Genomic DNA, 19764 nt, shown 5'->3' on the forward strand with positions numbered 1-19764 from the left:
AGTAGAATGACGAACAATAGCAGAACGATGAAATGTAAATATTGACAGTTTCCTACCATATATCATTTAGGTGTATGATTTATTTTGTCCAGAGTACAATGTACCAATATTGAGTAATAAATTATTTGCAAACAAATTGAGCACAATTTTTATTATTTCACATTTCCTTTATTTAAATACTTTAAAATGCTTTGATTTTCCTGTATCTCATAATATATTTGCTTGTTGTAAGAATAGTTACACTAACAGATTCAAATAGTTGAAAGGTGTATGATTTATTTTGTCCAACACTGTACATCTATTGGAAGATCCTCTATATTAACCTCTATATTATTCATTACGTCGCTGTGGGAAACTTGATCTTAAAATTTATAACAAATTTTATAACAAATATTATGACTTTAAAACTCTGTTAAACAATATTACTTCAACATTAATCTGCCAAGAGAAAGTCGCATCCTGCAGTCTCTGAGAGCACGTTGTCTTCTTGGGACTCTTCAAACTCTATAAGGTTAGACCAAGTCTTAAACATCAAGTAATAATAACAACATCAATAATATAATTTTCTATTCAACAATGTAACCATTACAATGAACATATTATTGTTGAGTAAAAAATTATAATATTGGTGTTATATTGCTGTTACTTGATGTTTATTAAAGAGCTCCTTAGTGGTTTGCTCAATAGAAGAATCCTGTAGATTCGGCGACATGAAAGTTCTTTTAGAAGTTAGATAGCTAGCAGTGAAGTTTGGCAGACTCTGAGAGGCAAAATTTTCTTTTGAGATTTTCGAAGTAAAAGATTCCTGTGAAAATGAATCATTATTGCCAATAGCTCCTCCTTCAAAAATATTAGGCATTCCACTGGCTTCGGGTATCAAAAATTCTAGTAAATTATCTTCAGAGGAGCTTGTATCTAATGTTTTGCTGGACCTCTTCCAGTATCTGCTGCGTAACTTTTATATGCGGCCACCCTTTTTAGCAAATTACATTTCCAATCACGCCATGTCTATAATAAAGAAAGAACCATTAATCATTAATGTGATATTATTACATAAAATAAGATTGTGATAGTATTATATTAATAATACTAAATCTAATTTGAGACTCATATATATGTGTGTGTGTGTGTGTGTGTGTGTGTGTGTGTGTGTGTGTGTGTGTGTGTGTGTGTGCGCGCGCGCGCGTGTGTGCCTTTGCGTGTGTGTGTACCTTTGCCCATTCTTTTGGCAACTTTTTAGGGCCACAGCCTGCACAATTGAGAGCTGATGTTACTTCTTCCCATAATTCGTCCTGTAAAAAAAGTATATATATTATATTCATTTGTTATTTTTATTTACAATCTATCATTTCTATTACTTAACGTTTGTAAAAGTAATATTTCATTTCATAATACAACTTATATTTCATAAGACAACTTATAAAATCACTTACTATTTTCCTTTTATTTTCGCGGTTATATCGTAATCTGCCTCTTCCAAAATCAGGATGAGACCGCATAAAATTTATAAGAATTTGTTTTTGTTTTTCTGTCACATTCATGTTTTTTATTACATACAAAATCACAGAAAGAAGTATATTTATAACAGTCGCAAGATCTGTTTCACACTTACTTCAAACATTTATGGTTATGATTTCAGGTACAGTTCCTGATAAAACGTTTTCCCTCATACTAGTAAATCTAGTGATTTCGTATTTTCACTTCGGTGTTATAGAATTGAGCGAAAACATTTACGTGAAATGAAAGTGTGAAAAGTGAATGATCTCTCTTAAATTACAGAATCGATATCAAGGATTGCGGATTGAAGATTGAAATTTGACCAATCGGAATAAAACAAATCAAAACCGCTCGACGTGTCGTTTTCGGGATGGTCGCGCTAACGGACTTCTACACTTCCGACAAATAGTTAGCGAAATATCGAGAGTTAAATGTCGTTAAATAAGGGTGCGTTCACGTTGGACGCTCATGCGCTTTAAGCGCTCACGCTTACAAGCGTTAATAGTAATCGTTCGGTTTGATTTGTGAGCGCTCACGTTGTTGATGCTAGGGTGCATTCACGTTGGACGCTCATGCGCTTTAAGCGTTAACGCTTACAAGTGTTAATAGTAACCGTTCGGTTTGTGAGTTCGGTTTGGTTTGTGAATGTTCACGTTATTGATGCTAATGTTGTTTGTTTTAACATTAATAAGCGTTTATGAACAGTGTTAATATGACAAACATAAATAAAAAGGAATTGATGCCTATATTATTTGCGCAAGCATTAATTCTATTAGAATTATTTGAAGACGATAAGAATTCTATTACATATAAAAAATTCGATAATTTTATGTTTATTCTAAAATATTCTATTAAAAATACTCCGCTGCGGTTACGAGGTTATGTGGAAGAAATTGTACAATGTTATAGTGACGAACAATTTAAAACACATCTCAGGTTTGTATATTTCTTATATAAATATTTTTAAACAATTTCATTTTTGAAAATAAGAAAAATTCATATATATATTTACAATATATATTTATAATATATATAGGTACATAATTATTAATTATATATTAAAGTAATAAGAGAGTTTATTTTTTTATGTTCTAAAATGATATATATATAATAATATATATAATTGATTTTTTCTTTTCAGAATGGAACGATCAACTTTTTATTATATTTTAAATATTATAAAACCTTATTTAATAAGAACAAGATCTGGACATAGGAGGATATCACCAGAAAAACAATTTCTGATTACTATCTGGAAAATGGCCACTTCTGATTCATATCGGTACATAATATATTTTTAATTTATAATTATTATTTTATCTATATGTATGTATATAGAATTTATTTTATTTAATAATATGATATTATTTTATCTATATGTATGTATATAGAATTTATTTTATTTAATAATATGATATTTATCTATCTAGATCTATTTGTGAAAAATTTAATGTTGGAAGATCTACAGCATTAAATGCTGTGAGAAAAGTGACAAAAAGTAATTGTGAAGTTTACTCCTTGCTTCATTGAATGGCCACAGAATGATAGAATAGATGAAATACATGCAGGATTTGCTGCAGTCAGTGGCTTTCCTCGAATAATAGGAGCGATTGATGGCACACACATAAATATAAAAGCACCACACATCAATTCCGAATCTTATGTTAACAGGAAAGAACATCATAGTATACAATTACAAGTAATTCATATTACCTTAATCTTTTTTGTTTTTTAATAACTATATCATGAATTATAATTTCATATTTATTATTAGGCTGTTTGTGATCATAAGTGACAATTTACCCATTGTCTTGCTGGTCATGTTGGTTCTGTTCACGATCAATGGGTATTTCGTTTATCTGAGGTTCATACATATTTGGATGACGTAAACAAATTTCCTAATGACAGTCATTTAGTGGGTGATGCAGCCTATATTCTTCACAAAAATCTAATGACGCCATATCGTGATAACGGTCATCTGATAGCTAGATAGAAAAACTATAATTTTTGTCATGCATTCACTCGAATTACAATTGAAAGAGCATTTGCGTTACTAAAAGGAAGATTTCGAAGTCTGCTAACAGTACTTGATATGGAACGTATCGATTTAATTCCAGAGTTCATCATTGCATGCTGTACCTTATATAATATTTGTTTGTTACGCAATGATGAAATTTCGATTATGGAATTAAATTGTATAGAATATAATAATGATATTCCGTTAATAAACCGAGCAGGAAATAATGCAGGGCTTATGAAACGAGATGTAATTTGTAATAGTTTAATAATGCGAAATGCGTAAAGATTACATGTATCATTTATTTGTCATTTTCATACATTATATCACAGTCATGTACATTTTGTATCATTTCGGTGCTATATTAAACAATAAACTATAATTAAAAACAATGTTTTAAGATTACTTATATATAATAAAGTTTTACAATGTTTTTTTAAGATTATTTATATATACTGCCAATTTATTTTTTTTCCAATATGTCCAACATTCTTTCAAACAAATTTAACAACTTCTGACGTAACTGTACATTTTCTTCATGTCATTTTTGTTCAGCTTCTTCTGCGATCTTTCTTTCATCTTTGAAAGTTTGCACTAATCTTTCCATATTAGATGTATGTCGAGCTTTTTCTACAAACAGAAATATATAAAAAATTAATACATTTAAAGGTAAACTATCTTACTGACGTTACTAAAATCTTGAACACTAATACTATTATTTTAAAGTCATATGTAGTTATAATAGTTCTATATGAATTAAAAAATCATAATTGAATTAAGATTATTAAATGAAACATTCTACATAATCATAATAAATTAACCTACTAGGTTGTGAATTTTGTTCGCTCTTTGGCGAAGCGAACAAGAGGCCGGGACGGCTCAGCAATGAGCGCGGGGTGCGACTTAACAGGAAGATAATGTAGTCTCTTTTGTTTCTTGTGGGATCGGTCCTCCTTTTCCTTCCTGATCAGCTTCGACGTTCGTCGAGGCGCTGGGAGGCTAATGCTCGCCAGTTGAAGCGTGAGCACGACTCGAACACGCGATCCCAATTTTATTATAAAAAAAATACAAAATAAACTTTAACAATGTGCGATGAATATGATCGTACGTAGCACGTCCGTTCGAAGCGCAATGCGTTGAGGCCGCAATCGTATTTCGTACGATGAGGTTCGACCGGAGCGGTCGAGCAGCTGAGTTGAAAAAAACCGAAAAACGGAGCGGAACAAACTGAAATATTACTTGCGAGCGGTTTCGTGCGAAGAGAAGATCTGATCGACGCGAGGAACCGAAAAGCCGTTCGTCACTTCGATCTTACATGTATTGTTTGTTTTGTGTCGCTCGGAGATGATATGGTAACCGCTATTGTCGAAAACGTTGCCATATTTGGCAGTCACATACGGACAAAACGTGACAACAACTACGCGGTGTCCGGTAGCAAACACGCACGGCGTGCTCACGCGAGAGTCACGCAGGATATCTCGTGATATCGAGAATCCTTGATTTCGTCGACACAAAGAGCGGCGCCTTGGACGGATCGCAAACAAATTTTCTTCTTTATGCGAGCAACTATCAAAGCTGGATGTACTACATTCAGAAGATGGTGATCTAGATTTTTTTCCAGTTGACGATACTGTGCTTATAGGAGACATAAATGGCTTTGAGCCAAGTAGCTCGTTCATAAGCTAGAAAAATGTTAAATAAATTTAATTTTATATTTTTCGTAATAATATCAGTTATTTTAAGATAATGACTTACAGAAAGATATGGCCATGTTCTTGTTGAGTTGCCCGACTTATTATTGTGGTCTACGATAGCTTTGTAAGTCCGTTTTAGGCCAGATAATTTGGATAAACATTGAGGCCCCGTAACATTATATATGTGTTTTCTTAATTTTTCCGCAATCAATGCCCATATTTTTTTTTAGACATTTTGCCACTACTGAGATCGTTTTGCCGCAAACGATATTCTTCAATTAATAAAAGAATAGCTTCATGTGGCTAATCTAAATACTGTTAAAATAATATTCAGTTAAAAACTTCAAAAGTTACATATAATTTACTTAAAAATGATATTGCATATTACTTTTATCTTCTTCTCCTTGTTTTTCATCTAATTCATTTTCGTCAAAGTGTTCTAATTCAGTGTCTATGATACTGCTGTTACTCTCATCTAAATTAAGATAATTATAGGAGTGAATTTATAAAACGATATATATTTTGTTATATATTAGTTACCATTATACATAAAAACTGTTATATTAAAGTAACTCAATCTAATTACCCCATATCATAACCAAACATACTATATTTTTTTATTGCTTCATGCAATTTTTCAGTAGCAAAAATCATATCTGTAAATTGCAAGCATGCAAATAATAATGTAAAAGCAAAGATACAAATAATAGTATAGCAAACGTGAAAATAGACAATGTTAATCACAATATTCAGTAACAGCATTAACAAAAGAAAAAAAAAGTAATTTACATATAATAAACTTACCGGTTTCTAAGCGTTTTGCTTCCTCTGGAGAAACAAAAATATTATACAGCTGACCATTTTCAGCGTTTTTCAAGGTTAGCTTAACTTTATCTTCCATTTTTCTTTTCTGTATTCAATGAAAAAAATAATATTCGTCACATTGGTTAGGTTTTCTTCCGCTCGTTTACATGCGTTCTTTTTGGACGCTCACGCTCAAACACTTACACTCATGCTGCCCTACCTCCGTGAAATAAGCGTTTGTGAGCAGTATTTATGACGTCATCAGTGATGTTACGAATGCTTCTCTAAGCGCTTATAGCGCCAAAGAAAACGGTCTGAACGACGCTTGTAAGCGCTTAAAGCGCATGAGCGTCCAACGTGAACGCACCCAAAGTGTAATGACAGTTTGACGCAGCCGATAATTTGACATCCGTTATTATCCAAGGAAACGTCAAATCTATCTTCGTTCGCCTCCTCACTCACATCTCACCGCCTATTCTTGTCGATCGTTTTCGAGATCTATTGTTATGTTATTGATTGATGAGTGCCATCAATACGAAGGCTCACAAAGAGATTTCACCCCTGAGAGTGATGAAAGGTGCGGAATATCGGTTAATCGACCGCATCTAGCCATTTTGATAGGTTAGAGTGGACACACCGTCATAACGCGTTTTTATTTTTATCTTCATTATATCACCGAATTGACGATACGTCAAGAGAAAAAGTGAGAGAGAAAGAGAGAGAGAGAGAGAGAGAGAGAGAGAGAGAGAGAGAGAGAGAGAGAGAGAGAGAGAAGGAAAAAGAAAAATAATTACACCGGGTCAACGGACAAAGGAATGGAAACAACAAGAGCGTGTAATTCCGCTAAAGACCTAATGATATGCCAGTTCAATCGCGTTCGTTTCCGACGAGTTTCCTTCTTCGCGAAGGAACAACTTATTCATCCGTGTAAACAAATTGGAAAATTCAGCCGGGCGCGCCAGTCCGAGGCTGAAAGAAATTTTAATTGCACCTTTTAAACGTTTAAACATTGACGCCGCGCTTCAGCACGACGCATGTGTGTTTTATGAATGTTTAATTTGACTAAGATTCGCTGCATGTGGCGCTGTGTACGTAAAGTGACAAAAAATCGCGAGCGACATTAAACATTCTAAGTTGCATTTGCGAAAGGATGCGGAAACAAAGAGAATGCGCATGTAAGTAAATTGCTTAAATTAATGAAACGCAAAATGTATATGTACACGAAAAAGCCTTGATTCATATGAAGCGTATGAAGGTACAGTCGACGACGACGACGACGTTTCTTTTCGTTTACGCGAAGGTCGGTCCATGAGACTTGAGGATTTTCGAGTGCTCTTTTAAATATTTCATGCAGTGAGCGCAGAGCGTCCTCGCCATGAGGAATATGATCATTATTCGAACATTTTTTTAACTCCTAATTATCAGCCACTTGCCTTATTAGAGCACTTTGCAATCTTTGGATACAGCGAAAGACTTGGGCAAGATGCAGCCTTCAGATGCACACATAACTAAATTTTGGCATTATGTTGCCAGGTCTTGTGGATTTTTCTTTTTAGCCGTCTAATACATGTGTTGCTTTTCATTAAGTCGACCGCAAGGGTGTTTGGATGATCTGTCAATTAGAGATGTACGAGCTATTCGAATTCAAATCGAATCGAATCGAATCTAATGTAATTCGATTCGAATTCGAATAATTCGAAAATTTCGAAACGCGAAAATTCGAATACAAATCAAATACATTAGCGTTTGCGCGCTACAAAACGGGGCATTTGGGCCTGTATGTTTAAACCCTTAATTTGTAATTAACTTAACTTGTAATTAATAACTTAATTATAAATTACTTTAAATACTTAAATATATATTTTACTTTAAGATGCTTAGATACTTAAGATTACAATATCAATATACTTAAGACTTAAAATACTTAAGATTACAATATCAATATTCCCTTTTATATTAAAATCTTCCATCATTATTTGCATGTTTAATAGTCATGTTAAATTTTTTAATGATTCAATTCGATTTCATTCAATTCGATTCGAATTCGAGTAAGTAGATAGATTAGGGGGATTCTAACTCAAATTGCTAATTAATTATGCAAAATACGTTATTTATTAATTAATATTTTATAACTAATACCCCCCCCCTAATTGATACCCCCTCTTAATAGATCCCCCCTCTTAATTGATACCCCCTCTTTATTGGTACCCTCCCTCCTCCACCCCAGAATTTTTGATTATATGAGCAAGATGGGGGTCGTGACGTCACGAGAGAAAAACGCGTCGGGCCGTAGGTAGACTCGAACCTGGGCCCCGCGGGTTGCTATCGGACGCTCGAACCTCCTAGACCATTGCTGCCTGTTGCTAATAGACGTCTAGTGAAGGTTCTTACAGTATGTGTGTGATGACGTCACGCATACGTCAAAAGAAAAAACATGGCGGCGGTGTAGGCCAGACTCGAACCTGGGTCCCGCGGTTGCTATCGAGCGCTCGAACCTTCTAGACCACCGTCGCCTATTGCTAGTAGACGTCACATTACGGGTAAGATGGCGACCGTGACGTCACGCATACGTCAAAAGAACAAACATGGCGGCGGTGTAGGTAGGGTCGAACCTGGGCCCCGCGATTACTATCGAACCTGGGCCCCGCGATTACTATCGAACGTCTATCGGACGTCTCTCGAACATCTATCGGACGTCTATCGGACGTCTTTCGGACGTTTAATAATCATCATACCGCAAATAAAGAACTGTATTTTTATCAAACACAATTATCATATAAAATCCTAAGAGGTGAAAGGGGATAAGCGTGTTGGAAGAAACATCTGTACATTTGAAATAATGTTTTATTAAGCGTCCTACAATTCTCTCCAAGACCACCAATTGAAAATGTTTAGTACGTTCTGTAAGGCACAATTTTTCATATGATTATTACATCGAAAAGTATTGTATTATTCAATTTTTGCAGAGAAGGCATGTCATCATAATCGGTGTCCACGGTCCTAATGATCACGTTGCTTCTCACATTGTCATCCAGAAGGTGTAACAACCATTCTTGCTTCTCATGCCCCTTTACATACACAAGTTGAGATGCGACATCTTCAAGCTCGCCATACTGTAACGTGGCAGCCGGGAAGGCGCCCGTCCCAGGGCGAACCCTCGATCCTTACGCGAGGTTGGCGGGGGGGGCGGACAGTACATCGCGCGAGAATTGCGGGGGGGGGGTCGCATTGCGCCCCGTATTAATTAGTGTTAGTAATAGGAGCGCGCAGGTGGAACGGTCCCGCGTCCCCGAGCTCTGTGCCCCTGGACCTCCTGTGCCGCCCAACGAGACCAGAGGAACCAGAGGACGACACCCATCGATCGGACCGCCACCTCAGGTGGTGAATGCACCACCTTTTATATGTTACCGATTCCTGTATCGCCGTAAAAGATTCTCGCTGCCGTTCCCGTGTCCACAGGCCCGCAGGAATATCCAGCGAATCTGTCATCGCCCCCGTTCTCGGAGCGTGATCACCGGCTAGACAAAGCCGGCCTAGGCGAAGAGAGCACGGGAGCAGAAGGGAGCACGCGCCAAAGTGAGACCGAGCACCCGTCCCGCGGATCGAAAACAAAGATCCGCGGAAGGATTCCCGTATTTGGAGGTTTAACGAGGAACGGGGAAAGACGGGTAGCACGAGACAACACAAAAGAACAAGAAAACATGTCTGTAGAAGGAGATAAAAAGAGCGGACTACCATTGTCGCTCTCTCTAATATCGCCGGTCTGCTTCCGAGCATTGCGGAGTTATATCGCCTACCATTACTAAGAAGAGTATCGCTTTGAAGTTAGCGAGTGTAGAAGTTTTGGTGTTCCCCTCGCCCTAGAAGGGACCGTCGGTGCCAGCGTTGCGCCAGAGCGAGCGGAAGAAGGAGGAAAGCGAAGGACCACGCCGCCAGGAGGTTCCCGAATCTGTAAGACCTTCCACCTGCTTTATTGTTTCGGTGTCGCAAACGTGCTGAGTCTCGTTATAGTTATCAGCGTAGAGCAAATCTCGAATACGCGAGAGCAAAGCGGAGTGTACCGTATCGAGGGGTCGGACCGTTCCGATTCCCGAAATAATAAAGATTGAGATAGTCGAAACGCGCCTAGTTATTCTTGTGTTTTCCCGGTCGCTTCCCGAATTCCCGATCGAACCCTCCCGTCTACCGACTTAAAATACCGAAGAGCTACCGGTCCCGTCGACTTCGCGTATCTCGGCCCTTTGGTGGTGTGTCGCTTCGCGTTGGTGAACGGTGCAGCCCGCTGCACCTGGCGCCCAACCACTTTCGTGAGAGTGTGAACGGCCGAGACGCGCGGACCGACGGCAGTTTGCCGACGGCGAACGAAAATCGCGTCGCAATACATATCACCCACCACAGCGGTAGTAATCAAATGTTCAGCTCTGCAGTATTTGACGGTTCCATCTTCCCATCGTAATCCATGATGATTAGCCGTTAACCAGTAGGCTCTCGATTTGTCTGATCTTGTGAGCAGATGCCATGGCATCGGACTCGTGAAGAAGTAGTGTGAAAGAATAGTTCCATTCTTCAGTATCGCCGCTTCTTTTACAATAAATCTCTTTCCAACCATGTACCCTTGTAGATCCACAAAAGTCGGCACATCCATGGTGAAATATTCTTCGACACGTCCGGGAGAGAAATGTTGTTTATAGCACTTTGTTGCATGTATTATTCTTTTCTCGTACATACTTTCTGATGTTAATTAAGTTTGCGCACCATGTTGGTTAGCGGGCTGTATTCAACTACACGATCATGCAGGATGAGACAATATGCGGTAGTATTCGCCGGTATATTCTCCTTACACTCAAATTCTATGCGCACATCCACAGTGGCACTCTTGACGGACTTATTTTGACGCGAGCAATCGATAACCACAAAAGGACCTAGCCTCAGAAAGTCGGTAGTTGTTAACCATGCCTCAGCATTGTCGCATCCATAATACGATTTACGAAAACGTCTATACATATCGTAAAGTACGGCGTATTTATTTTTTGTAAAGTCCAAATTCATGTCGTCATACGGATAACACTCTGAATTCAGATAGAGCTTCACGTTGATCAATTGCAGTCATTGAAACGAGTTATATTTTCCGACATGACATTCTTCCGGCCAGTCTGCAGCGCAAAGATAACGTATCGAATTTTCTCCAAATTAGTAGCAGTTTTGACGGTTCACAAGTGTTTGGTCGTGCTTTGCAGTAGAGGAAATTCATACAGATCCCACGAGCGGAAACTTATACTCAGGTATCGTCTATCCTCCAAAGTTTTCAGCATAGAAAGTTTATTGATATCGTTCAAGATTACGTGAGGCATTCGCCATTGTATCTTGAGTAGCTCAATCTTAGGATCCAGTGCTGAAGATCCTAGTAGACTGTTGTTGTCGCTGCGCGATCGTAATAGAATCAATTCGTGACGCGCGTTAATCACTATACGTTTGTAGTCTTCACAGAATCCTAGCAACACGCTGAGTGGTACGCAAAAGTTGAAGTATCCGTCCGGCGAAATAGTGTCAGTCATATCCCACGCGGCATTTTTCATGATGACATTTTTGTCTGAAGATATCGATACATAGTTTTTGAGCGTTGAAGTTATTCCCACGTTTCTGTTACGATCAATCTCCACACCATCCAGTTCATAACGGATCTCATCAAACATGAATGCAACGCAATTATATCCCAGCGTTACAGTCGCACCATCGACTGCAACTTGTTTCGTCACCTTCCCCTCGACATAGAGATAACTCTCACATGGCAATATGTATAAATCCTTCTGCTGTATGGGTATTCGTATCTCGTCGCTATGTCCAAACGTTGTGTTAGCGTATGGATTGTACGTATGTGTCTCAATCTTGACGATGCGCTCGTCAAAGACCGGTTCATTTCCAATGTTCAAAATGTCAATCATCTTTCTCAATCGTTTCGTACGATGAATCCCAGAGATTTCAAAAATTCAACGTTCAACGCGCTGAGTTTCTTTCGAACGAGGGATTTTGTACTGTTAATCGCGCGTCTCGTAAAAAGTATATTTCCAGCTTGTTTCACCTGTTCCACTTGATTCACCACAAGCATTTCATAGATTACGTTTATTATTGTCACCGTCGTACGTGCAACCTAATGGTAATCTCTTCTCCTCGAAAATCGAGCGATTGTCCTTCTTGATCAACTACATGCACCGTTAAATCTGTAATGCTCCGTGCGATGATTGGAAGATAAATGACATGTGTCGGTGTTTCCGATATCTTATATCCTGGTGGCACCTTAGGCGAGAATTCATGTATCGTATGTACACGCATATTGTTACTGTACGCACCACTGACAACGCTGCATTCTATACGAATGATATTCACGTTGATAATCTTAATCGGGGCGTCCGATTCGTACCATTGGTAGGGTTCTAATATACGACTCGATGAGAATCCCAAAAGCGAACCAATGTTGTTTGGTTTGCTAAAATTTATTCTATAAGCACATTTTATTTCACTCCTCATCGTATTATTATTGGCACGAATTATTATAGGATATTCATTCTCGTCATCTCTATATGGATTATTTTTGGAACGCACTGCTTTTGGAGAATGTGAAATTGCACGTTTCAGATATTCGTATATGGCGCGCAATTCGTACGATTCTTCAGGAATCGTAATTTCTTCATCGTTAGCACCATTGTAAAATTTATTATTCGACGAATTTACGTTTGGTATCGTATTGTATGCTTCGAAATCCGTTAAACCGAGCTCGTAATCACCATCGCTCAAATCTATAGCGGGAAAGTAGCTCACCGTAAGGGTGCTACTGTTGCCAGTCAACGTAAGCGTTAGCGACATGTTTGCAAACTGCCGAGCGGCTTTGCCATCATTCACCGCTTTTGCGACACCCGCCGCTTCACCGACTAGTGAACCGAGAACTCCCAGTAATGGTAGAACTGGTAAAATACCACTCCGTTTTGCTACTGGAAGTGCTCGTTTTCGGATTTCTTTCTTAGACGACTTCTTTTTCTTCGTGCCCATGCCCATGCCGATTTTCGTTTTGGCTTTCATAGCACCCAAATGACTGCAGCAGCAGCTTTCTCGCCTAGAGTTGATTCTTTCGAAATTATGCGTTTCCGCGCTTTCACAGCGAGAATCTCATCCGCAGCGTGCCGATCGGTGAGATTACTGCTACGCGAATAGGCTATATCGTGCTCACGACACGCCGCGTTCAATGAATTAATGCCTTGGTCACCTCTGGCCAATCGTTTTACCAAGCGAGTTCCAGGACCACAAAATTGATATCTGGGAATGTGTAGTTCGATAGGAAGCGCATTTATCGCGTGATTCAATAGACCACTGCCGACTTTGACTTTTGTCGACGACATTCATTACAGTCCCTGATCAGCGATGCTGGACCGTCGATATATGTTTGCTGCCACGGACGATTGTAATGTTCCAAACACCGACGATACTGCTGAACCTCTGGATCGACTCTTAAATGTTCCGGGAGTCTATCCTGCAAATTGTCAATATACTTTGCAAATTCGCGTAACAGAACAATCTTCGGTATATATTTCAGTTGTTCGGAGGTTAGCTCTCGAATATCATGGGTATCTGTCAACAGGAGGAACATTTTCTAAACTGAGTGTTTCCAAGATTGACGCGCTTATATATATATAGTTAAATCAGCGTCACATTTAAATTATTTTGCGACTCACGGGGGAAGCATGCGGTTCGTGAAGCAACCAACGTCGATATGCGTGACAAATTTCGACAATAGAACGGAATCAATGTTTGAGCAAGAGGCGCGCAGGCATGGAAACATGCTTCCGAACACCATACGCGGCATCATACGCGGTCCCTCGAATTGCGGCAAGGCAAACATTCTCATCAGCTTGTTGGAAAGTCCGCACGGTCTACGTTTCGAGAACTTGTACGTGTACTCGAAATCGTTGCAACAACCTAAATATCGCTACTTGGAAAATCTGCTGAAATCGATAGATGAAATTGGATACTTTACATTTTCCAATAACAGCGATGTGATTCCAACGACCGAAGCGCCCAAAAATTCCATTTTTATCTTTGATGACATTGCATGTGACAAACAAGATACGATAAGAGAATACTTTGCAATGGGTCGTCATTCGAACGTTGACTGTTTCTATCTCTGTCAGACGTACGCAAAAATACCCAAGCATCTTATACGGGACAATGCAAATCTTTTGATTCTCTTTAAACAGGATGGTACCAACTTGAAACATGTGTACAACGATCATGTGAATATGACATGTCATATGTGGATTTCAGTACATTGTGTTGCAAATGTTGGGAGGATAAATATAGTTTCACAGTGATTGATAAGGACAGCTCAATGACCGACGGACGGTACAGGAAAGGATTTAACGACTTTGCTGTGCTGTGAGATGCACAATCGTCATTGTAACCTCAACGTGGTAACATCTTCAACATCCACAAGACAAACATATCAATGATGAATAGTAGCATGAAGATCATGGATCGTGAAAAGGTAACGGAAGAGATTGCGAAAACGAGCGAATCGATCCGCAAGAAATATCGCGCTTTGAAAACCGGTAGAATGGTGGAAAATGCTGCATTGGAGAGACACTTTAAACCTATTATTGAACCTCTCAAGCAAATCGCGGGAAGCAGCGCTAATGTGGAAAGTAACGTTAATGTTAAAACTGAGCCACTATCAATGAGTACAAGCGAAGAAACAAATAGTGTAATATTAAAACCCGAAAAAAAGATAAAGCGTAAGGCAAAACTTTCATCAGTCGCATTGACTACACCGAAACGGAAACTATTAAACGATCCTCTGATAGTTCCTACATCGACGGGAGCTCTACAACATGAGGAACTACATGGAATGTCACATGAACCTTCACCGATCGACAATCTACTCACTGATGATGATGATGATGAGAATGTTTCCGAAACCCCTGATAAATCGGTAGTGACATCCGTTAGACATCAGTTGCGAACGTACAAAGGACAACAAACTTTACGTGATCATTTTGGTCCGTTGGGTCAAAAATATATGGAAGCTGTGCTAAGTAGTGGAAAAGATAACACTATAGATTATGTTTACGGCGTACGTCTTAGTAACGATGGAACGATGCTCGGTGATAAACGTATCGATGTGGACAGAGACGATAATATAATCATAGGCGAAACAGGATACATTGGAACACCCGGTCTTTACGAGCTAATATTCAAAAGAATCCCTGACGATTCTGTGTACACCGAAGCTGATATGCAAAAATACAAAAATATACTATTGGCGACAAATACTCACAGACGCGGGTACCTCCCGCAAAATCCTATACTCGGTAACAAGGGACACAAATATAAACATATAATCGCGCCCCTAGTATCAGATACGTCGAGCAATAAAGTGAGAGGAAGAGGTTTATACGCATCGCAAGCTATGATACCTTAAATGACAGCAATATCGATTACGTGCATTGGGATGATCCCAACGAGCTGATGGATCGTCTGCGATTGCTTGACGCTTCGCGCCAAGCTGGCAACAACTCGCACGAGCACGAAATTTTATCGATTATCGAAGAACTCCGTGAAGCTGGTCTCATTATAAATTGAGCAGCGTAGCATTGACACAAGTCAGTCAGTCGGTATAACTTGCTCCGAAATGTCGTTGAATAAGTTTGGAGTGTCGTGAGAAAACAATGGTGCGAAAACTCGAGCGCATCAATGGAATGAACATGTTGAAAATTACATACATGAAAATGCCTTTTGTTTAAACGCTGCCAAAGTTTTTGACGCAAAGTCGCGCAAGATAAAACATGTAGCGCAAACTGAAGCCTACAGTGATGTTGCAACTAAACGCTACGTGGAAGAATGTGTTGAAGGTGTGAGATATCATTTAAACAGCGTTACAACCAAACGATATGTACATGAAAATACCCTTTGTCTAACCGCCAATAGTAAAGGTTTTGATGGCAAATGTTTCGATGCAAAAATGCACGCGATACATAATGTACCGCGGTCGGAAGCCTTCAATGACGCTGCGCAAAAATATTATGTGGATGAGAGTATAAAGTCTGTAAAACTTCTGTTGCATGAGAGTAACATTAAGAAGAAACAGTATATTGATGAGAATATAAATGCTGTAAAGCTTCTACTGCATGAGAGTAATGTTGAGACGAAGCAGTATGTAGATGAGAATGTTAAAAAATTGAAGGATTGGCTGGAAAACTACCGGAAGAGAAACATACAGAGCATAAATAGCATTCATGAGAACATAGAACAAATTTTAGACTGGACTCGTTCAGAAATAAAGCAAACAAGGAAAATATAAAAGTAGAATATTATAGTTAAATTGACATATAGTATCGACATAAGCAGGAGACGGATCATCACGAGCTGTAATGGTGAAGCAATCGTTAAAATTTAACAAAAAGAAGAAAAATTCAGGGAAGCAACTCATCGATACTATTTTAGCTGTTTCTGCCGATATAAAGCGACAAAACCTCACGTATGATGGAAAAACGACTCAGCGAGTAACAAGGAAAAATGAGAAGAAATATTCCGAAAAACAACAACTAGTAAAAGAATTACACGCTCCAGCGAGACGAAATTTTCCTCGTAGACGCGTCATAGTGCGTGGATACGATGATCTTTGGCAGGCCGATGTGGTGGAAATGTGTCCTTACTCGCGATTCAATGGAAGCCACCATTACATACTCACCATTATCGATGTACTGAGCAAGCACGCATGGGCCGTGCCGTTAAAGAGCAAAAGCGGAAAGGAGATAGCTGAGGCATTCGCAAAGATAATTCGAGCGGATGGAAGATGTCCGAAGAACTTGCAAACTGATCAGGGAAAGGAGTTTTACAATACAGAGTTGCAGAGACTTGTGAAGAAACACGGTGTCAATCATTATTCGACTTATTCAGTAATGAAGGCATCTGTTGTGGAGCGATTCAACCGCACGTTAAGAATGTTAAGAACAATATGTGGAAAATGTTTACGTTCAACGGAATTTACAAATGGATTGACTCATTACCGCGCCTCGTCGCTGAATACACCACGCAAAAACATCGAACTATCGATGTGACTCCTGCGATTGCTAATAAGTTCTTAAACACAGTCTACAGTAACATAAAGATTGCAGCGCCTGCGAAATTTAAAATGGGTGATTTGGTACGTGTCAGCAAATTCAAAACTATCTTTGAGAAAGGCTATACACCGAATTGGACAACCGAAGTGTTTAAAATCGTCAAAGTGCAGACAACTAATCCTGCAACTTACCTACTCGCAGACTCGCGCGGGAAACCTATCGCCGGGGGTTTCTACGAACACGAACTACATAGTGTCGCCAATCCAGATGTATACTTAGTAGAAAAGGTGTTACGCAGGCAAGGTAACAAAGTATATGTAAAATGGTTGGGATTCGACAATTCGCATAATTCATGGATACAAAAGGATAATGTATTGTAAAAAAATGAATACAGTTTTATCAGAACATTTGATGACATACTTAATTGTAAAATAGCTAATAAAACAAATAAACGTTATAATGGTGTACTGTAATGTCCCCATGGTAATGTATTTATCGAGTCTGACACGATATATCGCTTATCATCGTATGGACTGAGAGCAGTTTTCGTTTCGAATACCGCGTATACCTCATGCAACTTGGATCTTATGTACGATTGACGCCGACTCGTTTCAATTTCCTCTCTCAAACAATGCATGTAATCGTCAAAATTGATCGTTCGCGCTATAATATTCCTCTTAACACTTTTCGCCCTTTTAGTATCCTTTTTACCTTCTACTTTCAGCGCATACATTTTTGCTCTGAGCCCGACGAATTCTGTCATTATAGCTCCGTTATTTTCGTCTTTCATAAGTCCTGGAACTTTTTTGTTCTTAAGCGGTATACCGTGTATGTTATTTTGAGGATAATCGCTCGTATCAAATCTAGCAATGTCACGTTTCATTAGCTCATACACATCGTCGGACATTATGTGGTAAATTAAACTATCTGTGTCCGTATACAGTACTTTACATTTCTCGCAATACAGAAGTGACATATACTCATGGTGAAATTCATACAGGCAGGTCTTAGATATGTCGAGAATACACATACCCACATAGATCGGCTTGTTGAACTTCACTTCGAGTTTTCGCAATTCAACAGCAATTAAATTTTCTGAAAAGATGCTCCTGCTATGAAAATTTGACATTGCGACCATTGCCTCTGCACCGTATCGTCCATCCCATTTTGTCAAAAGTTTTACATCGACGTAATTGCGAACATTTTCCATCGTTTTGCCGAATACCGCGTTGTTCATCAATTTGTATAAATTTTTCACAAAATCGTTTGTTGCATACGTTCGAAACTGCGTATTTAATTATTTAATTATTTAAGAAGAAGTCGTTGCAGTCATCGCCCGAGTGATTTCGTCAAGGTGTTAAGTTGAGTAATAATTTTTTCTCTCTTTTTTCTCTGTGAGGTCAGTTGTACGTGTCGGTTATTTTTATATCATACCGCGAGATAAAACATATACGTGGAAAATATGTCGAGTTACTATCGAGTGAAAAAGTTTCGCGAGTTTAAGAGAAGACGAGGGGAGACGCGTGAATACGAAGACGTTAGTAGAAAGGATCATGCAGAAACGAGCCGCGATAAAGAAGATCGTAATGAAATGTTTAATATTGAGGGAAACACACACATGGATGAAGTATTTGAACATGTTAGTGACGATGAATCCGCGTTATTTGATGATAAACTTCAGGAGTCAAAGGGATGAATTAACGATAAAATTCGGCAATGGGCATTGAAAAATTTAAATACATTGAGATTAAATGTGATTACGGAATTACTAGTGTTATTAAGAGAAGAGGGACACGAAACATTGCCAAGAACTGCTCAGGGCCTGTTAGGTACGAAGCATTATCGAGTGTTACAAGTAATGAATAGTAATCGAGAGACTGAAGGTGGATACGTGTATTTGGATATACGGATGGGATTACAGAAAATTATTTTGCCAAATATTTATTGTGAAAATGAAATTTCTTTCCTCATTCATATAGACGGAATGCAAATTTATAATAACGCGCAGATGCAAGTGTGGCCCATAAGCGCAAAGCTTTACCATATCAATTATATTTCGAAACCTTTTGTCGTTGGTATATATTGCGGTGATTCAAAGCCTTAAAGCAGTAATGATTTTCTTAACGATTTCATAGAAGAAGCTAAAAATTTAACAATAAACGGTATAAAAATTTAACAATAAACGGTATAAAATTGAACGGGAAGACATTTTCTTTTAAGATTTGTGCGATAATAGCTGACAGTCCGGCGAGAGCGTTCATTAAGTATTGCAAACCACCGAATTCTTTTTTTGCTTGTGAGAGATGTGTTACGAAAGGTATTTCAGTAGGAACGAAACCCGGTATTAAAAGAGTTTATCCAGAAATTGACTGTAAAAAACGAAATAAGAACTCATTTGAAAACCGAGAACAGCCACAACATCATAAAAGCGATGTACACTCTGTATTGTTGCAATTACCAAAATTTGATATAGTTAATTCTGTAGTAATAGATTCGATGCACTTATTGTATCTTGGTGTCATGAAAAATTTACTGGAAAAGTGGACAATGAGAAAGAGCGTTGCAGGGCTCAAAAGACATAGAGTGAGATATTTGAGAGACGTAATGATTTCTATTAGTAGAGATATACCATGCGAGTTTCAAC

General features: G+C 38.5%; 2 pseudogenes; one reads left to right on the forward strand and one right to left on the reverse strand.

Moving 5' to 3' along the window:
- The first annotated feature begins 2639 nt into the window (after nucleotides 1-2639).
- LOC105187566 (putative nuclease HARBI1) lies at nucleotides 2640-3490 on the forward strand (annotated as a pseudogene).
- Nucleotides 3491-4055: 565 nt separating this feature from the next.
- On the reverse strand, nucleotides 4056-5623 carry LOC109504249 (uncharacterized; annotated as a pseudogene).
- Nucleotides 5624-19764: the final 14141 nt, after the last annotated feature.

Source organism: Harpegnathos saltator, unplaced genomic scaffold (assembly GCF_003227715.2).
Source record: "Harpegnathos saltator strain DR-91 unplaced genomic scaffold, Hsal_v8.6 scaffold320, whole genome shotgun sequence".
Classification (NCBI taxonomy): Eukaryota; Metazoa; Arthropoda; class Insecta; order Hymenoptera; family Formicidae; genus Harpegnathos; species Harpegnathos saltator.